Genomic DNA, 26,178 nt, shown 5'->3' on the forward strand with positions numbered 1-26,178 from the left:
ATAGATACTGTAGATAGAGAGATACTTTAGACAGACAGACAGACAGACAGACAGACAGATAAATACTGTAGATAGATAAATACTGTAGATAGATAGATAGATAGATAGATAGATAGATAGATAGATAGATAGATAGATAGATAGATAGATAGATAGATAGATAGATAGATAGATAGATAGATAGATAGATGGGTCTCTCCAGTTGCCAAAGTAACATAAAATATTTAAACATCCTTGGTTGGCTTTAGCAAGGAATTTGATACTGTATATGGGAAAGCATTTTTATAAAGCTGGTAAACCCTTTATGACTGAGCAAACGTTGTAGCTAACTTCTATAGCTTGCAAAGTCAATAAGTAACATAAATATTGTTGCTTTAAACAACCTGTCAAATATCAGAAATAAGCGTCCAGACTCTAATAAGAAATAATGATTGTATATTTGAAACTTTCTTCGCAGAAACACAGACGCAGAATCGATGGAGGCCACATTGGTGGTATCACCACTTTCCATGTATACAAACGTTTGATGATGTCTTACTGTTTTAATGTTCTTTGCCTTCTCCCCTTCTAATAATTCAGCAAGTAAAACATAAGAATGTGGTGTATTAAGGTTTCAGCCTTTCAGTTATGTTTTCTCATTAAACATGGCATGTGGCAGTTTTTTTTATTGAAATTTATATGAATGGAAAATGTTTTTGTCAAATATGTTGGCATATAAACTCACAGCACAATCTTTTCCTTTGTGGACAGAAAGCAGAGTTTCCATCTAATACTGAGAATAATAAAACCTGCGGCTGCAACATTAAAACAAGTTGGGCATAAATTATTTTGGGTAGTGCCCACCTCATTCTGCATTAACAGGAAAAATTTACTTTTCTGTGATTAGGGAAAACAAAAGGTATGAGACATATGAGTGACAGTTTTATTCTGAACCTAGCCTATACTTTCCATGACATTAATGCAACTGGCATTCTTAGCAATAATAGCACATAGGACAGTTATGGGTACCTATCATTTTTAGTAGTTAAGGAGGCAACAAGAAATGGGTTGAAGTCATCCCTAATAGCAGTTCATCTTTCCAAGCAACAATCACCTTAAAGGAGTTGTTCATCTTTAAATTAACTTTTAGTGTGATTAAGGGTCAGATTTACTAAGGTTCGAGTGAATTTTCAAAGTACAAAAAGTTTGAATTTCGAAGTCATTTTTTGAATACTTTGACCATTGAATACGATATTACAACTTCGAATTTTCTTCGATTCGAAGTAAAAATCGTTCGACTATTCGACCATTCAATAATCTAAGTACTGTCTCATTAAAAAGACTTCGACTTCAATACTTCTCCAACTTAAACCTGCTGAAGTGCTATGTTAGCCTATGGGGACCTTCCAGAGCAATTTTCTAAGTTTTTTATATTCGACGGAAAATCGTACGATCATACGATAAAATCGGTCGAATCGTACAATTCGAAGTACGATCGTACGATGAATAAAATCATCCCACTTCGAATTCGAATGCCGGAGGATTCTATTCGATGGTCGAAATTCTAAGAGTTTTCCACTTCGAAATTCGACCCTTGATAAATCTGCCCCTAAGAGAATGATATTCTGAGACACTCTGCAATTGATTTTCTTTTTTGTAATTTCTGTGTTTTTTTATTGTTTACTTTTTTCAGCAGTAGTTTCATTTTCTTGTTGCTAGGGCCCAACTTACCCTAGCAACTATGCATTGATTTGAACGAGAGACTGGAATAGGAATAGAAAGATGAGTAATAATAAGTAGTAATAACAAAAAATTGTAGCCTTACAAATGATTTGCTCCTTAGATGGGTCTATTGCCCCCCATTTGAAAGCTGGTGACAGACAAATTCATTTTTTTTTTTTTTTTTAAAAAGTGGGGGGGGAAACAGAGACCAATTGCAAAATTGCTTAGAATTAGCCATTCTATAACATGCTAAATGTTAACTTAAAGGTGAACCACCCATTTATTGCTACACATTCCCAGGCACATCTTTTTGTCAGTGTTACTGATTGGTGTTAGAAGTGTTGACCAGAGGTTGCAGTGAGCCTAGGGCAAGAACATTTCCCATAATGCATCTCATTTCCACCATAGGCCTATATAATACATATACAGTAGCAATTAGCACTGTCTGCATTATATTGATATAAAAGTTGGCCCTGGATGTCAGGTTGTTTGGTTTGGCTTGAAAGGTCCAGTCCAACACTGGGTTCTAGTGGAACCTTAAATGGATCCCACCAGAAAATGATCAAAACTTTAATCTCTAACAGAAAAATTATTAAAGTCATAAAATTGCATAAATAAGATCAGAAATGTACATTTTGCAATGTAATATTATTCACTAGTTTGTTAATACATTATAACGTAACCATTCATTGGGCATTTTTAAGACCTTTTTAGAAATAAGGACTTAAAATAAGGACTTTTTCAAAATGGAGTTTTATTACATGTACAAATGATAATGCTCACTATTTTTCTTCATCTGGCAGACGAGTTGCTTTAGTTAATAAAATATTTATTATATCCACTCAAAGGGGAAATTGTTTGCACAAAGGAATCATTTTTTTTTCATGGTGTATTGTTTACATTGACTAGTGAACAGCGACTTTGTCCCGTTTCGCTTTCAAATAAATAGTGCATGGCAGATAGAGAGAGAAATAAATTAGGGTTTCTCAGTGTGCACATCTTTGAAGTAAAACTAGGGATGCACCAAATACAGGATTTGGTTCTGGATTCTGCCAGGATTCAGCCTTTTTTAGCAGGATTCAGATTCCGCCGAAACTTTGTGCCTGACCGAACCGAATCCAAATTTGCAGATGTAAATTTGTGGCGGGTAGGGACATTACGTGACTTTTTGTCACAAAGCAAGGAAGCAAAAAATGTTTTCTACTTTTTCCTTTCCCACCCCTAATTTGCAAATGCAAACTAGGATTCGGATTCGTTTCTGTATTCGGCTGAATCTTTCACGAAGGATTCAGGGATTCGGCCGAATCCCAAATAGTGGATTTGGTGCATCCCTAGTAAAAACACTTCTTATATTTGGCATCACTTCTCTGCAGTGGCGTAACTACTGGGGGAGCAGGGGGTGCGATTGGGCCAGGGTCCGGCAGCTCGCACGCCACTCGTAAATGGTAAATGCGGCCGTTTCTGGCCGTATGGAGGGGGCGGGACCCAGCTGCACGTCCCGCGCCAGGGCCCGCCCCCCTCTAGTTAATTCTTTGCTTCTCTGAGCCCCATGTAATATGGCAAACACACGACTGGTTTCCCTCTTGGTGGCTCTGTATATTGCAGATCTACCCGGAGCAACAGGTACCATTAGGTATGTAGAGGGATTGAAATATACAGACATTATACCTCCGGAGAGCAGTGCATGCCGCCAACTATTTTATTAGGGAAATGCTGCACATGTTTTGGATGAAAGAGCCTTCGTCAGGTGATTGTATCATGGGCTGTTATGCTTCCCTGGTATGTTTTATGACTGAAAGACCATGGGGCATTCTTGTATACAACAATAATGAGCAGAGCCCAGTTAAATAAATAAGAAATTCATAAAGAGATGCATTATCATTGTGGGGAACCAAAACTGCAATTTAAAACAAAGTGACTGAATGAAGTTGTTTCTACAAGATTTTTTTTACAGGTATCCTGATGGGATTTTGATAAAACATTTGGTCTTGATTTTGCCTCGTTCCATTAAAGAGGCGCAAACTCAATAAGCAGAGCTGCGAGCCTTTCAACTTCCCTGTGTTTCTGTAATATACAAAGAAAACGGGCATCACGTGCATTTTACATGCATTTTAACATTACACTAGAGCATTCCGGCTGAATCGCTAGGAAACTACATAATGCTTTTATGTAGATCATGTCTGACAGTTTGAACCCCTGCCAGGAGAGATAAAAAAGGAACATTGTATTTTTAACTGAGGATAATTGTGTTTTACTATCACAAATGGCATCTGAAAGCAATTTAGCAGAACAATGTCGTTTCTGATTGGTGCTTGAATGTATTCCAGAACTGCGGAACTTCCCACCCCCTCTTTTTAATGAGAACTCAACGATTTCCAATTATCTGATCTATTTCCAAAGATGGCCATTTATTGAATCCATAAACACACAGAGTAACATGAGTAATGTGCACGAAGCTAAATGGTTCATTAAGTGTCATTTCAGAATGACTGGCATCAGGATCTCTTAATATCCACCCAGGGTTTCAGCAATGACCAATGATTAAGCTGTTATTAGTAAATCCCAAAACATTTTAGTTGCATGAGGTCATGTTGTCACATGGTCTGAGGAGGGGATACAACGCCCCCCCCCATAGGCGTTCTTTCACTTTATTCTATGAAGCAGAAAATCACAAGCCTGTGAACCTTTACTATATTATTATGATTATTATTATTAACATGTATTTATAGAACGCCAACATATGGTGCAGTGATGACTATATTTTATATACTATCTGTGCTTTAGTACCTACTGCTTGGATGACAACCTACCAGGTATATGGCACCAAGGAAGTACCTTGGAGTTCCTTGGAGTACCCTTAAGGCAACCTGGAATACTGTATGAAATGAGTAAAACTTGATGGGGGATTGGGTCCACTATTGTAGAAGTATTGCATGCACTTAGAAATGCTCTGCTTTGTTTCTGCATATCATTTATTTGTTTAAGATCCATTGGCACCTAGTCTGTTCATCTAGGGGCCTAATTACTAAACCTTGAATTTTTCTGGTCAAATTTTGGAACAACGTGAATTTTTCAAGGTTTATTATGCTTCAAAGCTGCTAAAAATCTGAAAATCCGAAAATACTGCAGCTAAAACCTGTCAAAATCATGTAAAAGTCATTAGAAAACCTGAAAAAGTTGAGTTTTAAAAAGTCTCAGAATTTGAGCATCAAATCGAAAAAAAAATCACGCAATTTGAATTGTTGAACAATTTTGTCACAACTTTTTCTATCTAAATCAAGTCAGATAGTGGATGGTAGCAATTTTTTTTTTTTCACCCATTGGAGTCTATGGGCATATTTTTCGCAGCGGAACCTGGCAAAAACTTTCGCTTATCACTAGAGGTGAGATGTCACAAATGTAACAGCAGGGTTCTGTCTGAGAGCAGCTGGATTAATACAATCCAGCCAATGGGGTTACATTACATTCTAAGAAATCAGTTATGCCCTTTTCTGTATATATATATATACAGTATATATATCTGTGTGGAGCCGAAACGTTGGATCACCAATAAATCTCCACTTTCATTTGAATTATTGACTTGATGTATTTCCTTGGAGTGCTGTCAATCCCTGCATTTTGTTTATATATATATATATATATATATATATATATATATATATATATATATATATATATATATATATATATCCCACAAGTGTTTGATTCAGATTAGCGACAAAAGTTAATGTTAATCTAGAGGAATATTAAGCACAGAACAAGCAAGAATAACATCTGTACTTGCCAAAACCCAAAGGAGGTTTCAGTTTTTTGCAGTAACGTGGCCTGTCTGTCTGGTAAATCTGCTCCAATGCATTTAAATTATTAACCACCAATCACATTTGTACATAAATTAACCAAGCAAAAGGTACCAAAAAGAATATACCAATCTAAATGGTCCAAGAGTTAGAAAGAGGGTCCACCCTGTATCACTAGCACACTGGCTAGATTATATCTTATCATTTTCCATAAGCCTTCTATGTGCATTTTAAGCCCATTGCACAAAGCCAGATGAGAGGAAGAGGTCATTGGGGTTGTGGCTCATAAATGGAACTCTTTATAGCAGTCATCCTTAGAGAGAGATACCATAAATCTATGAAGACATGTGAATTCTCCAATACTAAGCACTATTCTGCAGAATATTTTTATATCACTGTTGTTACTTAAGAAATAGTGTACCCCCTAAAAGCTGTTCTCCATCTGCTTGTAGTGATTTTAAGACAAGCACTCAAATTAAAACAATTAAAACTAGAAAACATTTTTATTATTTTATCTCAATAATGATTTATAAATAATGTAAAACAAAAATATATTTACATATAATTGGAAATATAAAATACATACAAATATATATATTTTTGTATATAAACCGGTGTAGTAGTAACGTACTTCCAAACAAAAATCAATAAAAAATAAGTAAAGTTATTTATTAGTGGTTATCAACGTTTCGGTCCCGGCAAGATGACCTTTCTCAAGATATCCCAAACAAACCCACAATCCCACAACCTGAGGGAAATTATTTATGCATGCACAAAGCATGCAATACCGCTACTTGGTTTTTGGTTTAGAAAAGAAAAAGGCAGAAATAAAATTTCCCTGCAGATTAAGTGGGAGAATTATTTAAGTAAGGAAACCACTGATAATTCATTTTGAAACACTGAAAGTATAAAGGTTCTGTTCTTTCGACCTAACAACAGAAAGTAAAATTCCCTTTCACCAGACCTTATAATAGACAGGAAAAGAGTCGGTACTCACCCTTGTAATAACATGTTTTCTATTTTTAAAGTATCCTAAATTTCATCTTAATTTAGCTTAGTTCTTGAGAGAGAAGGCAACAAGTTTGGATCATCTTCTATAACAAATTATTTTCACAAGTACATAAAGCCCAGCAAGACACATATTCTAGAAGAAACAGAGACCTTTATTCACTTCTATAGGAGTAAAGGAACTAGTGGCATGGACTGCATCTCTGCCACTACTGGGGTAAATCATTTGCAGGTAAGATTAAGTAAAGTAAAAGTTACACTAACAACACAATGTTGAACCTGAATAAATGAAACAACCTGAATAAATGAAGAATGAAATACAGTGTATTAGTGGCTATAAATCTACAGCCACAAAAAAAAAGACTGAAAATACTCACATAGGCAATGGGCATGTTGATCTCTGGGAGGTATATAAAGAGAATGAAGAAGGGGTTACAAGTGGTGAGTCTAGATCTAGATCTGAGTTGCTTTGAGGATCCCATGCTGTCACTCTTCAGAGGAGAGTCAAACAGAAGCACAACTTGCAATTGACCACCTTAAATACATTTTCTCATGATTGTACACAACTGCCTATGAAGTTCAAGGCTTAACAAGCTAATCCAACTAATTTGGTGTTGCCATGAATCAGTATTGAGGAGTTACATGCATTCAAATTAGCAAAATTACAAGGGTACCCAAATGTTTGCACAGCCAGTTTTTCACATTTCATTTAATTACATACAACTGAATACTGCTTCACTACAAATCTTTGTTCAGAAAACACCCTAGTGTTCCTGAGAAATGAAAGACATACCATTGTTATCTTTTTTTGTTGAAAGTGGAGTAAATTATTATGAGAGGGGTTCCCAAACTTTTTCATATGACTGTATTTTTCCACCCAACTTTTTCAGTGCCTTGGAGTTTATGGCCATTTTTTTTGCAGCAAAACCTGGTGAAAAACTTCACTCATCACCAGAATTGTGATATTTGTATGCTGTATAGAGGTGCTTCTTCTCTTTCTTGTCATATATTTGGGTCTGAATGACTTGGTAATAGAAAGTCAGACATGTACATGTGTGAGCAGGGAGGTCATAAATAGGCATATATTAGCACAAATATAAGATGATTAATGTCAGGAGTAAGGGGCTTGTATGCCATTTAGTAGAGATGGTACTGCTTGGTAAAGAAAATACTGATACTTAAAGATCTAACAAACTGATTTTACAAGCCATATGTTCCTTGCAGTCAGTAAAAACTATGTATTTGTTAGAAATTAAAGCTGGTTACTTGACAGTTTCTCCTGGAAATACATTTTTACCCAAAACCCAGTGTCGGACTGTGACACCACGGGCCCACCGAAAAACCTTTGACTAGGGGCCCACTCTTAGTACAGTTTAGTATTATTATTTCTCTCCTCACTCAACCTCTTTTCTCCTAGGCTCTTTTCTTTACATACTTTAATCTATAATTCCATCAATTTAGCCACTTTGTTCTCATAGAAATAGAGAATGGTCAAGGGCCCACTGACACCTTGGTCCACCAGGACTTTTCCTGGTAACCCGGTGGGCCAGTCCAACACTGCTACCGCCAGATATATAGTTGTACAAAAAAAATCACATGAAGGTAGATTTTTTTATAATTATAATTTATTTTTAAATTTGAAATGTTTATTGGTTTTAAAGTTTTATTTTATAAAAACATAAGTACAATGTTGCCATCTTGTTATGGATGAGCATGATAGTTTTACAACATCTTGCAATGGTTGTCATGAACTTGGAACTTATAATTTATTTTTAAACTTATTTGGAAATGCAATCACAGAAAAAGAAAACATGACTATGTTACTTAATCACGATTGATAGCATATTTCCGAAAAGTTTGAATCAGAAAAACTCAACATTACTGTTGGGTTGGGGGGGGGGGGATTGAGAGAAACACAATCAAATGAAAATTTATTTTTTCTTTAACTTTCAGTGAGCCTGTAACAAAGGTGACTGTTAAAAGCTTAGCGTGTTTACGTTGACAAATATGTTCTTTGGAATCTTTCGGATTTGTTCAATAAATATTAAAGAATGAGTCTAAAAACTTGAATATACATTTTTTGTCACAATTTTCTCAAATCTTGGTAAAAACGGGTTAAAATTGTAATACATTTATCCCCTTATGTTAAACATGTTTAGATTACCTCTCTCTCTCTCTCTCTCTCTCTCTCTCTCTCTCTCTCTCTCTCTCTCTCTCTCTCTCTCTCTCTCTCTCTCTCTCTATATATATATATAGTCACCACTTGTAATTCATGTTCTTTAAGTAATAGTTACCTAATGGGGAATAAACCCTTTTTCAAATTCTAGTACCCCTCTAGAGGCCTCAATCTTCCCTGCTGGGCTGCACCACCGCAGACCCAAAGTGCTGCCCTGTTTGCCTTCCTCTTTATAAAAAGCAGAGTTGCTTAACAGGTTTGGCATGTGCCATCCTGAACTTCTTGAAGTCCTCTTCTCAATTTCCCACCAGGAATATACATAGTTGAAGCCAGTTCCTTCACCCTATACAGTATATAATGCCCAAAATATGATCCTTTGTCTTTTTATTTATTAACACAAATTCTAGATTTCTAAAAAGTTGCAAAATGTTAGTTGTGAAAAACCCATGGGACTCCATTTGACCACAAAAGATGTTGAGTTCTAAAACTTGGGTTGTCTTTTGTTTGAATGTCCCTGTTTTAGTAGCAGTCATCTTGTTGAAGAATGCTGTGGGAAAGGCAACTTGCCACTTAGCATACAATGATTTAAAGGGGCCATTAAGATGTATTTTTTTAATAACAAGTATATCCAATTTGTAGTGGTTCTGCCGACCGTTCCTTCCGAGACCCTACACAGTGTCTGCTCTGATGAAGTGTGAACAAATCAGTGAACTGAGGAATCCATTCCCCAAGGACCTCCCCTGCTTCTCCACCTTCTTTTCCAAGACATTCCATAACAGCCTATTTTTCTTTTAAAAACGTAATGATTTTCCTAAGAACGAAAAAATGCAGAATTCAATATTAGCTCCTTTCTTCACTGCGATTTTACTGCTTCCCTGTACTTTATGAAGTGTCAAGACACTCTGACCTGGGTCTATGTTTAGGTAACATCATTTTACACTTCATTCAAAGTTAAGAGCTGCACTTCAGTTACTGCATCAGAGCCTTCCATGGCCTTGCCACCCTCAGAGACAGCATAGTTTGGTTTGTCGAAATTTATCACAGGGATTTACAGTAATTCTTCATGACTGAGTGAAGGCTTAAAATATCAGGCTGGTGGTTAGGTCATGGTTTTAGATCTTCATCTTGATTAGTTTAATAACATGAAATAGTTCATACATTTCTTTTACACCCAAGAATTTAGAATTTGTAAAAAGCATATGTATGTATACAGTTTATATATATATATATATATATATATAAATAATATATATATATATATTATATATTATCAAATAAACCTGGACCTCAAAGTGTAGGGAAAACCGAGTATGTGAATTTTTTTAGAGTTAAAGAATGTTTACACAAAGCTTCACCATCAGATATTCTTTGAGCGGGGGTTAGATTTTAATTTCCATATAGGAATGAAACAAAGTTGCAGCATGAAAACCAATTTTTCACAAAATATGGCACATGCAGTGGTCTGCTGCTAAAACTTTGGTTGTATTGATAAATAGTGATGGGCGAATTTGCACCATTTCGCTTTGCCGAAAAATTCGCAAATTTCGCGAAACGGCGAAAAATTTGCAAAACGGCACCGGCGCCACATTTTTGACGCCGGCGCCCGTTTTTGACGCCAATTTTTTCCGCTAATTTTCGCGGGCGTTTCGCGAATTTATTCGCTGGCGGTGAATCACGCAAATTTGCCGCAAATTCACGCCTGGCAAATACATTCGCCCATCACTATTGATAAACAGTCATATAAAAAAGTTTGGGAACCCCTCTCAGCCTGCATAATAATTTACTCCACTTTCAACAAAAAAAGACAACAATGGTATGTCTTTCATTTCCCAGGAATATCTGAGTACCGGGGTGTTTTCTGAACAAAGATTTTTAGTGAAGCAGTATTCTGTTGTATGAAATAAAATCAAATGTGAAAAACTGTCTGTGCAAAAAATTGGGTACCCTTGTAATTTTGCTAATTTGAATGCATATAACTGCTCAGTACTGATTCATGGCAACACCAAATTGGTTGGATTAGCTGGTTAAGCCTTGAACTTCATAGGCAAGTGTGTCCAATCATGAGGAAAGGTATTTAATTGCAAGTTGTGCTTCTGTTTGACTCTCCTCTGAAGAGTGACAGCATGAGATCCTCAAAGCAACTCTCAAAAGATATGAAAACAAAGATTGTTCAGTATCATGGTTTAGGGGAAGGCTACAAAAAAAAGCTATCTCAGAGGTTTAAAGTGCACCTGTCACCCAGACACAAAAATCTGTATAATAAAAGTCCTTTTCAAATTAAACATGAAATCCAATTTCATTTTTTTATTAAAGCATTCATAGTTGTTGTAAGCTCATTTAAAAATTTCAGCTGTCAATCAAGTATTGTCTGCCCCTCCTCTATGCCATGGGCATAGAGGCGGGGCAGACAATTACTTTCACTTTCCATTCAGCACTTCCTAGATGTTACTGCTCTCCCCACATTCCCCGATTCTCTTCATCATTTAATTGTGTAGCCAGGGCATGGGGATGGACATTGTGTCCCCCATTTTGGTGCACAAACAAGATTCTGAGATGATGCAAGGCGTGTCTTAATAACAGTGTCCACAAAATGGCTGCTGCCTGCTTGCTATCATTTTGAATTCCCAGACTGAAGGAAACAAGATTCAAGTAATTTATATAGTGTAATTAAAGTTCATTTTGCTTGACCAATGTGATAAAATAGGATTTTGAATAATTTTTTTGGGTGACGGGTCCCCTTTAAACTGTCAGTTTCAACTGTAAGGAATGTAATCAGGAAATGGAAAGGAACAGGCACAGTTGCTGTAAAACTCAGGTCTGGCAGACCAAGAAAAATACAGAGGAGGATGGTGGAAATGGTTACAGAGAACCCAAAGATCACCTCCAAAGACCTGCAAGAACATCTTGCTGCAGATGGTGTATCTGTACATCGTTCTACAATTCAGCACAATATCTGTATGACAGGGTGATGAGAAAGAAGCCCTTTTTGAACTCACACCACAAACAGAGCCACTTGTTGTTTGCAAAATCTCATTTAAACAAACCACAGTCATTTTGGAACAACGTGCTTTGGACTGATTAGACAAAAATTTGGTCATAACAAAAATCGCTTTGCATGGAGGAAAAAGAAAAAGATTTGTTGGAGGTTCCATCATGCTGTGGGGCTGTGTGGCTAGTTCAGGGACTGGGGCCCTTGTTAATGTTGAGGGTCAGATGAATTTAACCCAATATCAACAAACTCTTCAGGATAATGTTCAAACATCAGTCACAAAGTTGACGTTACGCAGGGGTTGGATATTCCAACAAGACAATGACCCTAAACACACTTTGAAATCTACAAAGACATTCAGGGTCGGACTGGGGGGCCCGGGGCCCACCGGGACTGGTGTCCAGGGCCCCCCTCTGGCCCCCGCTACCTAGGCGAATCGCCGCTCGGCATAATTGCCTAGGCGGCGCATCACGCAAATGACGCTAGGCGCGCATGCGCAAACGGCGCTCAGCGCGCATGCGCAAACGGCGCTGCGATGCGCCGAAATTTTATTTATTTATTTTTTTTAAAAACTGGTTGGGAGAGGGGGTCTGGCCCGGCGGGGGCCCACTAGGGTCGGGGCCCACCGGGTATTTTCCCGGTATCCCGCCGGGCCAGTCCGACACTGAAGACATTTATGTAGAGGGAGAAGTACAATATTCTGGAATGACCGTCACAGTCCCCTGACTTGAATATCATTGAAAATCTATGGGATGATTTGAAGCAGGCTGTCCATGCTCGGCAGCCATCAGATTTAACTGAAGTGGAGAGATTTTGTATGGACAAATGGTCAAAAATACCACTATCTAGAATCCAGACACTCATCAAAGGCTATAGGAGGCGTCTAGAGGCTGTTACCAATGGGCATTGGAGGGGTTTGAGAAGGGAGTTGTGAGTGAGATGCTGTACAACGTGTTTGTAAACAAGCCTTTCCAGCAATTTGGATGTCAATGGAAGAAGGGTAACTGGACTATAATTGGTTAGAGAGCTGGAATAAAGGAACGTTTTTTTGAAGATAGGCATGATTAGTGCTTGTTTGTATAAGGATGGAAAAGTACCAGTAGAGAGTGAAAGATTAAATAGGTGGGTAAGTGCAGGAGAGAGTGTAAAAGAGATTGGATAAAGGAGGCAAGAGGGTATTGGGTCAAGGGAGCAGGTTTTGGAGTTTTGAGCAAGTTTTCTAACTTCATCTATTGTTGCCGGGGTTAATGAGTAGTGATGGGCGAATTTATTCGCCAGGCGCGAATTTGTGGCGAATTTGCGCGATTCGCCACCAGCAAATAAATTCGCAAAACGCCCGTGAAAATTCGCGTCAAAAAACAGGCGCCAGCGTCAAAAACGAGACGCCGGCGCAGTTTCGCTAATTTTTCGCCGTTTCGCGAATTTCGCACGAAATATGTCATAATGACATATAATTATGCTAAACACCATTAACCCCCCCATAAAGTTAAAAAACATTCCTGCTATGTGATAATGCTATTTTCTCAAATATGTTCCCCAAGTTATATATATATATATATATATGTAACATAAATGTAAGACATATTTTATGATAAAAATTTGTATAACATAGTTATATTTATAAATCTGATTTGTTTCCCTCATTTTTTGAAAATAATGTATATAGAGTCATGATACTAGGAATTGTCTCTTTTTTCAGTGCCATATAAAGTGTTTCTGTGTGCACAAAACCCATTTTGTGACATATATATATTTTAATTACTCAGTGCTCCGATTCATGATTGTTGTTCATGATTGTTGTCTAATATCTCCAACAAAACTTTGGCTGCTGACTGCCCTGCCCTTGATATGTTCTTGGGTTCTGTAACCCTTTCCTCTGTATCCTCACTCTTGAGTTTGATCTGATAGTTCCAGAAAAATTGAGGTGTGAAGTATGAGCCAAACATGGCTGTTATAGGTAGGCAAATATATTTAAAGGCAAAGTGTTCTTACAAACAGCAATCCTAACCTCCCACTATACTAATATTGTTGTCTACACATGATGTATTAAGGATGTTATTAAAAATGAGACTCCACAAAATCTATAGTCCAGCTTTCTACCACTTAGCCACGAAGGCAAGAGAACACAAAAGGTGAGCAGGGATAATGGGAGTTGTATTTTTAAATTTCAAGCTATTTTTTATTGTTTTGGAGAATAATTTTAAAAGTGGCAGGGCTCATTGCAAATGAAAGATAGAATGTGATTACACTGCGTTCAAGTTGTTTTTGACATTCCAGTTTTTAAGCACACATTTAAAAAAAAAAAAAAAACTCCAATATGTCAAATATGCAGATAAATAAGGCTCTTTGTGCAGTAAAACCAATGCCTCTATGTTTAAAGGAAAATAAAGGAGACTAAACCATACTTAAGGAAAGGGTATATTTTAATTCAAGCAGAATTTCTTGTTACTTTGGCAGTCATTTTTGCAATGCTGTGAATGATCAAATATAGAGTATGAGGCATTAATATAATATTAGAACTTCTTGTGTGGCACTTAGGTCTCATACATATTGCAAGGAAATGGCTGGCGCCAAAGGTTTGTGCCTGAAGTGTGTTCATTTCTGCTGTTCTTCAAATGCTGTTCTCCCATTCCTATGAGTGCGCCAGAGATTCCAACAGTGCTAGGCCAGGAATCAAAATGGCAATGTGAAGGCAAGGCATATAAATTGAATTGGTGTTCTGAATTATAGTAACATATGTGGCTTTATTATCCTTTCTTATTACAGACTTGTTGAAATAAATGTAATGTGACATGGCTTCCTCTGCAAAATATTGCTCAGAATGTATTTTCTCTTATCCTTGACCCAAACAAATGGTCTAGTGTGTATGTGTTAACCTTAACATACCAGCCAGAACCACACTACAAACCCAGCAGTGGTCAGGGGTAATGTAAGCACCAAACAGAATATATACTGAAAAGTAGACAGGGATCATTTTATAGAAATTCTGTAAAATAAGACAGTATATTTTCATGTCTCCATTGGCTAACCACGCCAAAAACCACACTTTTCGATTTTTTTTTTTTTAAATTATTTTTGTACTATTTAGCTTGGAGTGAATATACAAGAATTTCAAATTAAGTTCTAAAAATTACTCAAATAACTTCATCAGAGTACTTAGTAGATCACCTTTTAGTTGCCAGGAAAAAAAATATTTTAGCTAATATAGCTTCCTAGCTATGGAAAGAGTTGTGTTTTTTTTTTATACCACATTGTAACTGAAGTGGTGCTACATCAGTTTTTATAGTCTGGGACAGTGGATGGTGCCTTTATGGAAAACTATTTTTCAGCCTGCATATCTGAGCTGAAATGGAAAATAAATGCTGTGTTTGAAAAGTCATACTTACGGTATTTCTCTAATATATTTATGGACTGAATAATCTTGAAATTAAAAACAAGAAGTTCATATTTACAATATATATATATATATATATATATATATATATATGGGTTTTTTTACCAATTTTAAAAGTGGCCATTAAAGAGAACTACGTTAAATTTAAAGCAATATTCATCCATTATACAGGCAGTTTGCGAATCTGTAGGAAAGCACATAGTTTGCCAAAAATAAATGTTTAGGTAAGGGAACTAATTAGCAATGGGAAATGTCCAGTATAGCTAAATGTTCACTGAAATGCTATTTAATTCAATGGAGTGTTTAAAGAAATTAAATATTTAGGCCAGTGGCGTAACTAGAGTTTGTGGGCCCCCCTGCAGAGGAACTTTCAGGTGTCCCCCTGGGAGGAACTTTCGATGCCCCCTCCATTTATATAAGTCAATGGCAATATATTAAATATTATTTTTTTTTTAAAGGTAACAATAACATCTATGTAAAACACAAATTAAGCAATTGCTGAATAATTTGATCATTCATATTAATCCAGTTCTGAAGTAACATGAAAATATACATGATCACTATGGAATTAGCCTATTGTCTGTTGGAACTCCATGCTAATAGTAGGCCTGCTATCTAGGTAACTAGGTATAATACCCCCAGATTTCATAGGAGGATGGCACCGTGGCAAGAATATTTTAAAAAGTAGCGATGATTGACAGGAGGGAGGACCAGTGAGAAGAGTGCAGGCTAGTTGCGGGATGGTGCCAGCTCTGTCCTGCCCCCAGTGAATGGACGCCTGGATTTGGGACAAGTTGTGAAAAGTTTGAGAGAAGGGGATGGAGTAAAGACGCAGCCAGAGCTGGGGGGAAGTGATAGGAGACACAGCACTGGAACTGAGCAGCTGTCTGCACTTCTGTCTCCATCAGAGGAACAGATACAGACAGTGGTGTAAAGAAGGCACCCGGTAACCCTGCAATGCGGGGGTGGCCCTGGGCCCTTCAGGACTCGGTGGGCCCCCGCATTGAGTGGTCTGTGGGGTCTTTAGTTACACCACTGAATTCTTTACTAAAATGCGTATGTAAGTGTGTAAATAAAGGCCACTTACCGTTCGTGGAGGAGGAGGAACGATCGCATCGCTGGAGGGTCCTGGAGGTCCGTGCCTGCAGAGTGTTGCGCAGCAGGAAGTGCATTGGCGGCGCTGGGGGAACTAGGAAGTCAGGCAACACAGCAGATGCGCGATCCGATTGTGTCTGCTGTTGGAAGTTGGTAATGCCACAATTGCGTTGCAGGACTGACATGACAGCCCCCAGCCTCATTGCCTAGAGGACTGTCACTGCTGCCCACCCTCTGTGGAGGCAGCTAAAGCCTCCCATGTAGAGAGAAATGCTCATCTGCCTAAGAACATACAAAGTACATTCCTGGCAGGTGAAGACCCTGGCTGCCAGCATGTACGGCGTAGGTGCTTGGCAGGCAAATGGTTAAAAGCACTTGGTGTCACATCATATTTGTGTCATACAGGTATGGGACCGGTTATCTGGTCCTATACCTGTATATCTGGGGTTTTCCTGATAATCAAGGGGTTTTCTGGATAATGGATCTTTACGTAATTTGGATCTTCATCCAAACATTAAATAAACCCAATAGGCTAGTTTTTCTTCCTGAAGCAGGAGCATGCCAAGTACAGAGCTTTATATGCATTTAGCATTACTGCTGACTACCTTGTACTCAGTCCTGCTTTTTTGTAACCTTCTTTGTTGTGTCCTTGAGTGTTATCTTACATTGATTTATGTTAAATTATAGGAAGAAAGAAAAAAATAAGGCTTGGCTATAATGAAAAAAATCTTAACTGCTGGGTTCAGACAACTTGCATTCAACGAACTTAGATCTAGCCAGAAAGTTAGATTTAATATTCAATTACTGCATCACCTCTGGCATTGTGCAGAAGAATTGGCAGAAACAAATATGTTTCAGCTTTTTAAGGAGGTTTCGAAAAGAAAGCATGGGAATTATAGACCGATTAACTTTAATTCCAAAAAAAAATTAATAACTTCCATGAGAGAGTATTAAAAAATACTTTGTTAATAATAGGATAGTAAGATAATAATCAGCATGATTTAATGACAAGTAGGCAATGTGATTGAAGTGTTTTATCTGGCGCTCAGTGGAGAGAGCCATTGGCGGAACTAACGGGGGAGCAGGGGGTGCGAGTAGAGATGTCGCGAACTGTTCGCCGGCGAACTTGTTCGCGCGAACATCGGGTGTTCGCGCTCGCCGGAAGTTCGCGAACGTCGCGCGACGTTCGCCATTTTGGGTTCGCCATTGTTGGCGCTTTTTTTTGCCCTCTCACCCCAGACCAGCAGGTACATGGCAGCCAATCAGGAAGCTCTCCCCTGGACCACTCCCCTTCCCTATAAAAACCGAAGCCCTGCAGCGTTTTTTCACTCTGCCTGTGTGTGCTGAAGAGATAGTGTAGGGAGAGAGCTGCTGCCTGTTAGTGATTTCAGGGACAGTTGAAAGTTTGCTGGCTAGTAATCGTTTTGATACTGCTCTGTTATTGGAGGGACAGAAGTCTGCAGGGGTTTGAGGGACATTTAAGCTTAGGTAGCTTTGCTGGCTAGTAATCTACCTTCTACTGCAGTGCTCTGTATGTAGCTGCAGTGGGCAGCTGTCCTGCTTCTGATCTCATCTGCTGACTGCTGCAATAACAGTAGTCCTTGTAAGGACTGCTTTTATTTATTTTTTTGTTGTTTTACTACTACTACTACTACTACTATAAGAGCCCAGTGCTATTAGTCTAGCAGTGTTGGGGAGTGGGACTGGTGTGCTAATCTGCTGCTCCTAGTAGTTCAGCAGCACCAACTTTAATTTTTTTTTTTAATATTCATTTTTTTTTAATTTTACTTTTTTTTATTTTACTACCGCTGTAGTAGTGTATAAATTACTATTTTCAGCATTTATATGGCATATTTTTTCTGGCAACTGTGCTTCAGTGGCTGCGTCCAAAAAAACTGGGCAAACAATGCCTACAAGGTCAACGTATGGCAGTTGTTTAAAGAGAACAGTAGATTACTAGCCAGCAAAGCTACCTAAGCTAAAATGTCCCTCAAATCCCTGCAGACTTCTGTCCCTCCAATACAGAGCAGTATCAAGCAGATTACTAGCCAGCAAACTTACTATCATCTGTCCCTGAAATCACTAACAGCTCTCCCCCTACACTATCTCTTCCAAGCACACACAGGCAGATTTTTCAGATACATTTTTGCCCTTGATCCCCCTCTGGCATGCCACTGTCCAGGTCGTTGCACCCTTTAAACAACTTTAAAATCATTTTTCTGGCCAGAAATGTCTTTTCTAGATGTTAAAGTTCGCCTTCCCATTGAAGTCTATGGGGTTCGCGAACCGTTCGCGAACCGCTCGCGTTTTTGCGCAAGTTCGCGAATATGTTCGCGAACTTTTTTTCCGACGTTCGCTACATCCCTAGGTGCGAGTGGGCCAGGGCCCACACCCCCTCAGGGCCCCCATGGGGGCCCGCGCGACACTGAATTGCGGCCCGTACGGAGGGGGGGGCGGGAGCCCTGCTGCGTGACACGCACCAGGGCCCGCCCCCCTCTAGTTACGTTACTGGAGAGAGCAGAAACTCTGGGGGTGCAAGTTCTCTAAATAACCCCTTGTGTGTTTCTGTTTTACTATTCATAAGTGTCAGAACAAATATTGATCATATTGGCTTTACATTTTCAGGGCAGGGACCTCCTTTCTTTTGTCTCTTTAAAGCTTAGAACTAAATTTAGAATTTAACTGTAGTTTGTATTTATTTGGTCTCTTTCAATCTGTTTCTTTTAAACATTAGACTACACTCAAGTCTTTCTTAGGGGGCCCCTTAACTAACAATCGATTTTCGTTTTTTCCACAAAAACCACGAAAAAATCTTTGAAGCAAAAAATGTGTCAATATCCTATAGAAGTCAGTGGGAGCTCCCCTGCTCTTATTGGACCACTTTTAATCAATTCAGACTTTTAGAGGATTTGAGAATGTTTTTTCACTAGGAATTGTCCGCAAAACTGAAATTTTTAAGGGTTTTTGGGGTATTGAGATTTTTTTTTAGCACATCATTCAGCGTTTTTTTTTTTCATTTGTACTTTTTTATATTCGGATCGATAAATAATCCATGACATTCGTGGTTTTACAGAAAGTGAGTTTCATTGTGGTTTCAAAAACCTCTAAACCAACTAAAATGAGAATGTTGATAAATAAGTCTCCAAAGAGTCCATCCATTGTCGTTGCACCCTCCAAATGACTGTTCATATGGCACAAACTTATATGAGGTTTCCCTTTTATCATAAGTCTGTTTCCTGGAAGCATGTTTGGAGTCAGGATTTGACTAAAGGTGCTGCTTGAGGATCCCCCAGGGTTTTGTGTTTTTTTTACTGATGTCCCTAAAAAAAGAGATGCTTTAATAAAAACATAAAATGTAAGATTTAGAGATTTCATCCATTCTAGCATGTCATTTTTATATTTAGTACATTTACCCTCAACCCACATGTGGACCACTGCAGTAATATGTATTTGCAGTCAATTGCAAAAGCAAAAACATAAAATATGAATGCAGCCATAGGGGTATATTTATCAAAGAGTGAAGTTAGAGATCTCCAAAGTCTATGGCATTTTCAAAAGAGTATTTATCAATGGGTGAAAATGCAAGTTCATCCTTTGATAAATATGCCTTTCAACTGGAAAATCAGGTTCAATGTTGATAAATGCAAGGTTATGCACTTTGGCAAAAATAATATAAATGCAAGTTATACTGTACACTAAGGGGCCGATTCACTAACTTCGAGTGAAGGATTCGAAGTAAAAAAACTTCGAATTTCAAAGTGTTTTTTGGGCTACTTCGACCATCGAATGGGCTACTACGACCTTCGACTATGACTTCGAATCGAACTATTCAAACTAAAAATCGTTCGGCCATTCGATAGTCGAAGTACTGTCTCTTTAAGAAAAAACTTTGACCCCCTAGTTCGCCATCTAAAAGCTACCGAACTCAATGTTAGCCTATGGGGAAGGTCCCCATAGGCTTTCCTAATTTTTTTTCATTCGTTCGATTCAAAGGATTTTATCGTTCGATCGAAGGAATAATCCTTCGATCGCACTATTTGCGCTAAAATCCTTCGACTTCGATATTCGAAGTCGAAGGATTTTAATCCCCAGTCGAATATCGAGGGTTAATTAACCCTCGATATTCGACCCTTTGTGAATCGGCCCCTAAGGGGCAGATTTACATAGGGTCGAATATCGAGGGTTAATTAGGGGCAGATTTACATAGGGTCGAATATCGAGGGTTAATTAACCCTCGATATTCGACTGCCGAATTTAAATCCTTCGACTTCGAATATCGAAGTCGTAGGATTTACCGCAATTAGTTCGATCAAACGATTTGAAGGATTTTAATCGATCGAACGATTTTTCTACACACAAAAACACCTTAAAAAGCCTATGGGGACCTTCCTACCTTAAGTGGGGCATGCAATACCTCTTGTTTACCTAACCCAGTCAATTACAATAAAGTTAGTAGGTGTGCAGTCAGAACAGTGCACTGTTATTGCTTTAAATTAAAAGAATAGTCAAAATGTATGTTTTTAATTATTTAAGTTGAAGGAAGGCCTATATAGGTGTATACCACCCCTTAAACTGTTCACATATAATGCTCAAATCTGATCCCATTCAAAATGTTATGAGTTGTTATAATGCAGGTCACCATCAGACTCATGACACAGAAGGCACCAATGGGAAGTGCATGATGGCTGGTACACAGATTCTCTGGAAAAGAAAGGGGTTTAAAGCCCCAGAATCCATCACTTCAACAAGGGTGGAATGATTCTGCCAATGCAAAGTCGGGCAGTGAAATGACTCCTGAAATCCATAAGCAGACCATTATGGTTTCTGATGCATCATGTATGCGTGTAAATAAATATCTGTTGGCAGTACTATTGCTCCAGTCAATATATCAAGTTAAGAAAAATCAAGACTTGTCAAATATGTCCCTTAGGGCACCATGTACTCCCATTTCTTGGGAGAACCAGCATAAGGTGCAGTGTTTTGCAGTAAGTACACAGGACCCCTCCATGTACCTCCTGCCGACAGGCATGGTGCTTTGCATCTGCTTTTTGCACTTTAAATGAGCCCTCTATCATAATTATTCTATCGCAATTATAATCACACAAAAATCAAACAATAATTTAAGACTTGCATCTTCCAACAGAAGGTTAACACTAATATTTTACTTTATGTACCTCCCATAAGAAAAATCAGTTCGTAAATGTTTCTAATTTCCACCCCTAATTTGATATTTACCTAAATGTGACCCTTGTCCACCCATCTATTTGCAATTTCTTAAACAGGTTTTCATGGCTGTAAAAAGTAATTGGTTTCTCCTCTAATGTAAAGCATATTTTCAAGGATGGCTTTAACATGCTCACATTCCATTCAATAATTAATATGCTTGGAGTGAAAGTAAAGGTTTATTCTTTGTGGCCGATGAATTTGCACAGTGGTGGCTGGATCAATTAGGTATTTAGACCTAATTATATGCTGTAAAAAGACAAGTGAAATCTGTTGCCTAAGTAAATTAATATTAATTAACATGATCAGAAGCACTTGGAGCTTAAGCTGGCCCATCTAAGGGAAATTATTGTTTCATTTTACAAACCATAATAACACAGGTAAAGAAGTGCTGATCAAAAGACTTTTGATAAATTTGCCTCAATTAGGTGTGACGGTTTTCTAAGACCGATGAATTAAATATTTTCAGTGATACTGACCTCAGAGTTCATTTAGAAACTAGATTTATAGTATAGAAAAATAAACACGCAAGAGAAACAGGGCCACTGAACCACGTTGTCATGGCCGGCACCCGATACCAGAACAAATGCCAAGCACCCTGGTCTCGGCTCGGCTTCACCAGTAGTGTGACCACCGTTGGGCTTCGGGAGGAGCCCTCAGCTTACTTGAGTGCCACCTGGACTTAAGAGAGGTGCAAGGTGAGATGTTCTGGCTGCCGAAGGGGCACGGCTGTTAGCAGAGTCTTTTGGGCCGAAGGTCACGGTACAAATGGAGCAGGCAAGAGAATCATCAGACAGGCTGGGTCGAGGCAGGCGAATATCAGAATCGTCAGGCAGGCAAGGGTCAAACCGGTTTGTCAATCAAGGGGTTAAGCAGGAAGAGTTGTCGTAGGCAGACGAGGGTCAGGATACAGAATGCAGAATAGTCAGGAACAGGCTGGGTCAAACATGGGTAATCAAACAGACTAGATTCAGAACAGATCAAACGCACAAGGCTCAGGAACCACAAGAAACAAGTTCTATCACAGGCATCAGTCAGCAGTCTGAATGGGCCTTTTATACTATTTGAATTTCGCGCCTTTGCGCGCTGACGTCACACATCAGCACGCCTGCGCTTTTAAATATCACAGAGGCGCGCCGCGCGCGCCCTAGAGATTCGGCACCTGCGGCCTAACGTGCGCCTACGTGATCCGGTGCCTGCGGCCTAACCAAACCCGCACGACGCGGCAGGCGTCCCCGCCGAGGGGGCGGCAGGCGTCCCTGACGTCCCCCCACTAGACCACCAGGTATGTCTCTTACACACTTAATCAAAACTAAGAGCTGATTCTATTTCTAGTTTATCACCCTACTGGGGCATTAAAGGGTGGTTCACCTTAAAGGTAACTTTTACTATGTTATAGAATAGCTAATTCTAAGCAACTTTTCAATTGGTCTTCATTTTTTCTTTTTTATCGTTTTTTTAAATATTTGCCTTCTTCATCTGACTTTTTCCAGCTTTCAAATGGGGGGTGGCTGGCCCCATTTAAAAAATAAATGCTCTGTAAGGCTACAAATATATTATTAATGCTACATTTTAATACTTGTCTTTCTATTCAGGCCTCTCCTATTGACATTCCAGTCTCTTATTCAAATCAATGCATAGTTGCTAGGGTAATTTTGACCCAAGCAACTAGAATGATGAAATTGCAAACTGGAAAGTTGCTGAATAAAAAACAAAATAACCCAAAAAGCACAAATAATAAAAAATGAAAATCAATTGCCAATTGTCTCAGAATATCACTCTCTACATACTAAAAATTAATTTAAAGGTGCACAACCCTTTAAGACAGCAATACACAGATTGATATGGTACAGTATGTTCAACGACAATTGGCCCATGGGCTGAATGTATATGAGCAGGCAACACATGGAATGGCCGCCTTTTTGTTAATTTGATCGTCCACATAAAGCACACAAAGGATTGAAACAGTAGAAAGATAAAAGAAGCTGTGGTTCCTCATCTGCTGATGCTCCATGCACTGGCCAACATCCGCAGTACAATAAATACAGGTCAAGATTGAGTTTGTGTGCGTACATGCCCACCTTTAAAGGGGACCCGTCACCCAAACAAAATTATTCCAAATCCTATTTTATCACATTAGTCAAGTAAAATGAACTTTAATTACACTGTATAAATTATTTGAATATTGTTTCCATCAGTCTGGGAACTCATAATTATATTAACCAGGAGGGAGCCATTTTGTGGACACTGTTATTAAGGCAAGACTTGTATCATCTCAGAATCTTGTTTGTGCACCAGGGGACAGGGACCCAATGTCCATCCCCATGCACTGGCTACACAATTAAATAGTTAAGAGAACTGGGAAATGTGGGGAGAGCAGTGACATCTAGGAAGTGCTGAATGGAAAGTGAAAGTAATTGTCTGCCCTGCTTCTATGCCTAAGGCATTGAGGAGGGGTAGGCAATATTTGATTGACAACTGATATTTTTAAATGAGTTTACAACAGCTATGAATAATAAAAAAAAAAGAAATTGGCTTCCATGTTTAATTTAAAAAGGACTTTTATTATACAGATTTGTATGTCTGGGTGACGGGTCCACTTTAAGGAGTAGAAAAATTTGGTGACAAACATTTTCATAATATGTCATGTATTTTGTTTCTTTTTAAAAGCTTCATTTTTTTTCTAACAACAGCAACAGAATATATATGTTGGTGACTTTAATAAGTTCTCCTCAGTCTACCATCATAAGGTTCTAGTGTTGTCCAACCCAAAATAATGCGGATTTACACATAGGTCGGGCAGGTTTGGGCTACAATGATTCACTCTTGTCAATAATTTAACAGAAGCTGGCTTGGGTCACCTCACCCCCTTGGGGCTAATTTTAAAGGCTACCTGCAGGGGTGATTCTGGGTCGGACTGGGCCGGCGGGACACTGTGAAAAAACCCAATGGGCCCCCGGCTCTTGTGGGCCCCGCCGGCCCAGATCAGCACCCACATTCGCGATTCGAAGGCTGATAGGAACTAGTCGGTACCCTTCTTAATGGCATAACCTCCCTTTGTCGGGCAGTCGCAGCAAAAACATTGTGCGCATTCGCACACACGTGGCGCCGACGCAGCAGTGGGGCCCTGGGCCAGCAGCCTCGGTGGGCCCCAGTCCGAGCCCAAATGCCGCCCCCCTTGCTCTGCGTTTAAAAATCAGTGTCAGAGTGGGTCAAAGGGGGGCAGGTTTCAATGCATTGCAAAACAAATTTGTTTTCAAATCATCAGCTGTCTTTTGCATCAAAAAGTATATGCAACTAAATACATTAAGGATACACGAAATCCAGGATTTATCAGCAGATTTATCAGCAGGATTCAGATTCAGCCCAATCCAAGTGCCTGGCTGAACTGAATCCGAATCCAAAAAATCACATGATGTTTTGTCACACAAAAGGAATTAAAAAATCTATTTTTCTCTGTCATAATAAAACAGTAGCTTGTACTTGATCCAAACTAAGATATAGTTAATCCTTATTGGAAGCAAAACCTGTCTATTGAGTTTCTTTAATGTTTACATGATTTTCTAGTAGATTTTAGGTATGAAGATCCAAATTACGGAAAGATCCATTATCCGGAAAAACCCAGGTCCCGAGCATTCTGGATAACAGGTCCCCATACCTTAAGTTTACTAAAATATTATTTAAATATCAATTAAACCCAATGGGATTGTTTTGCTTACAACAAGGAATAACTTTATCTTAGTAAGGATCAAGTACAAGCTACTATTTAATTATTACAGAGGATATTATTTTTAAACATTATTTTTAAACATTTGAATTATTTAATTAAAATGGAGTCTATGGCGATGGCTTTCTTGTAATTTGAAGCTTTCCGGATAACGGGTTTCTGGATAATTGATCCCATACTTGTATTTGCATATGTTGTGTATATAAGATATAATAAGAGCTTTTATGTAAGCCCTGCTGTGAATGAAATACAGACACTTCTTTCTTGAAGTTAAAATGAGTGTTGTGGTCTCTTTCTATATGAATAGTATTGCCACCTGTGCCATTTGAGTGAACCCCCACAAAGGGGAATCTGAAATTAGTACTGTACATACCCTGTAAACTACACTTCAAGTGGCACATGAATTTAGTAAAATACCTAATCAGTAAACTGTAAGACATTTACATTGGTACCATGTTCAGGAAATTCCAAGGCACTGCAATTTCTTTATGCAGAATGGAGTCACTGTTTGGAAAAAGTGCATGGGACACACAAAAAATCAATTTCCTGTAATGTTTCAGTGGTTTTAAAACAGAATGGTTTATTTACATGTTGTTTTAAGCTCAGAGCACATGTTGTATTTATTATATTTTTTATAGTCACAGTCAGGACCACCATTTACCATTTTTAAGGTAACCCACATTTTTATGGTGTGGTAACTTCGCAGCATTACTGTGCAGCCTTTAATAGCCAACTTAAATGCTTGCATATTAAGCAATATTAATATTTAATATACATTTTGTGTCAATATATTGTAGCAATATCAAAAAATGGGTGTAATTATATTTTGCTTTAGGCTAATTTGCTTTAGGCCAACTGCTAGAGAGTGACTTTGATACATATGTTATGAGGGTAAAATATGGAGAGAAATTCACTCACACTGTTGATCAATATTTCATGCTGGTACCAGTATAAAATGTATGTTTTCAAATGCACGGAGTGTGACTGGTAAAATGGGAGAGCTGGAGGTGATGGCACTGGAAAATGATGTGATTGGTGTGGCCAAAATATGGCTGAATGAGTCAGCGG

The sequence above is a fragment of the Xenopus laevis genome, chromosome 4S, assembly GCF_017654675.1.
Source record: "Xenopus laevis strain J_2021 chromosome 4S, Xenopus_laevis_v10.1, whole genome shotgun sequence".
NCBI lineage: Eukaryota > Metazoa > Chordata > Amphibia > Anura > Pipidae > Xenopus > Xenopus laevis.